Below are 2,500 nucleotides of genomic sequence, written 5' to 3' on the forward strand. Positions count from 1 at the left end.
AATGGAGAGGGAATTTCAGCAGGGCCAGGGCACAGGCATGGACCTTTTTCAGCTGTAAGGGAGGCAAGAGCAAGGTGTGATGTAGGTCCCCGGGGCCTGCTGGAGGTCCAGGTCCATGCCCGATGTGAGTAGCAGCAGGGCCAGCGCGCCCAGGAGCACAACTTTTTCGACCGTAAAGGAGACAGGAGGCCGACTCTCTGCCTCGGCTAAATGGAGAGGGAATTTCAGAAGGGCCAGGGCACAAGCATGGACCTTTTTCAGCTGTAAGGGAGGCAAGAGCAAGGTGTGATGTAGGTCCCCGGGGCCTGCTGGAGGTCCAGGTCCATGCCCGATGTGAGTAGCAGCAGGGCCAGCGCGCCCAGGAGCACATCTTTTTCGACCGTAAAGGGAGACAGGAGGCCGACTCACTGCCTCGGCTAAATGGAGAGGGAATTTCAGAAGGGCCAGGGCACAGGCATGGACCTTTTTCAGCTGTAAGGGAGGCAAGAGCAAGGTGTGATGTAGGTCCCCGGGGCCTGCTGGAGGTCCAGGTCCATGCCCGATGTGAGTAGCAGCAGGGCCAGCGCGCCCAGGAGCACATCTTTTTCGACCGTAAAGGGAGACAGGAGGCCGACTCACTGCCTCGGCTAAATGGAGAGGGAATTTCAGAAGGGCCAGGGCACAAGCATGGACCTTTTCAGCTGTAAGGGAGGCAAGAGCAAGGTGTGATGTAGGTCCCCGGGGCCTGCTGGAGGTCCAGGTCCATGCCCGATGTGAGTAGCAGCAGGGCCAGTGCGCCCAGGAGCACATCTTTTTCGACCGTAAAGGGAGACAGGAGGCCGACTCACTGCCTCGGCTAAATGGAGAGGGAATTTCAGAAGGGCCAGGGCACAAGCATGGACCTTTTCAGCTGTAAGGGAGGCAAGAGCAAGGTGTGATGTAGGTCCCCGGGGCCTGCTGGAGGTCCAGGTCCATGCCCGATGTGAGTAGCAGCAGGGCCAGTGCGCCCAGGAGCACATCTTTTTCGACCGTAAAGGGAGACAGGAGGCCGACTCACTGCCTCGGCTAAATGGAGAGGGAATTTCAGCAGGGCCAGGGCACAGGCATGGACCTTTTTCAGCTGTAAGGGAGGCAAGAGCAAGGTGTGATGTAGGTCCCCGGGGCCTGCTGGAGGTCCAGGTCCATGCCCGATGTGAGTAGCAGCAGGGCCAGTGCGCCCAGGAGCACATCTTTTTCGACCGTAAAGGGAGACAGGAGGCCGACTCACTGCCTCGGCTAAATGGAGAGGGAATTTCAGCAGGGCCAGGGCACAGGCATGGACCTTTTTCAGCTGTAAGGGAGGCAAGAGCAAGGTGCGATGTAGGTCCCCGGGGCCTGTTGTCGTACCATAGGCACGAGTGGTGTGTGTGTGTGTGGCAAAGAGTTTCTGCGCAGTGTACCAGGGGCACGGGGGAAAGTTGTCGTACCATAGGCACGAGGAGAGTTTGTGTGGCAAAGTGCTACTGAGCGGTGTACCAGGGGCACGGCGAAAAGTTGTTGTACCATAGGCACGAGAAAAGTTGTCGTACCATAGGCACGAGAAAAGTTGTCATACCATAGGTACGAGGAGTGTGTGTGTGGCAAAGTGCTACTGAGCGGTGTACCAGGGGCACGGCGAAAAGTTGTTGTACCATAGGCACGAGAAAAGTTGTTGTACCATAGGCACGAGAAAAGCTGTCGTACCAGGGGCACGGAGGAAAGTTGTTGTACCATAGGCACGAGAAAAGTTGTCGTACCATAGGCACGAGGAGAGTTTGTGTGGCAAAGTGCTACTGAGCGGTGTACCAGGGGCACGGCGAAAAGTTGTTGTACCATAGGCACGAGAAAAGTTGTTGTACCATAGGCACGAGAAAAGCTGTCGTACCAGGGGCACGGAGGAAAGTTGTTGTACCATAGGCATGAGAAAAGTTGTCGTACCATAGGCACGAGGAGAGTTTGTGTGGCAAAGTGCTACTGAGCGGTGTACCAGGGGCACGGCGAAAAGTTGTTGTACCATAGGCACGAGAAAAGTTGTTGTACCATAGGCACGAGAAAAGCTGTCGTACCAGGGGCACGGAGGAAAGTTGTTGTACCATAGGCACGAGAAAAGTTGTCGTACCATAGGTACGAGGAGAGTTTGTGTGGCAAAGTGCTACTGAGCGGTGTACCAGGGGCACGGCGAAAAGTTGTTGTACCATAGGCACGAGAAAAGTTGTTGTACCATAGGCACGAGAAAAGCTGTCGTACCAGGGGCACGGAGGAAAGTTGTTGTACCATAGGCACGAGAAAAGTTGTCGTACCATAGGCACGAGGAGAGTTTGTGTGGCAAAGTGCTACTGAGCGGTGTACCAGGGGCACGGCGAAAAGTTGTTGTACCATAGGCACGAGAAAAGTTGTTGTACCATAGGCACGAGAAAAGCTGTCGTACCAGGGGCACGGAGGAAAGTTGTTGTACCATAGGCACGAGAAAAGTTGTCGTACCATAGGCACGAGGAGAGTTTGT

The sequence above is a fragment of the Copadichromis virginalis genome, linkage group LG17 (assembly GCF_057382275.1).
Source record: "Copadichromis virginalis isolate Kocher_CV1m ecotype Utaka linkage group LG17, C_Virginalis_male_GT1.1, whole genome shotgun sequence".
NCBI classification, from domain to species: Eukaryota; Metazoa; Chordata; class Actinopteri; order Cichliformes; family Cichlidae; genus Copadichromis; species Copadichromis virginalis.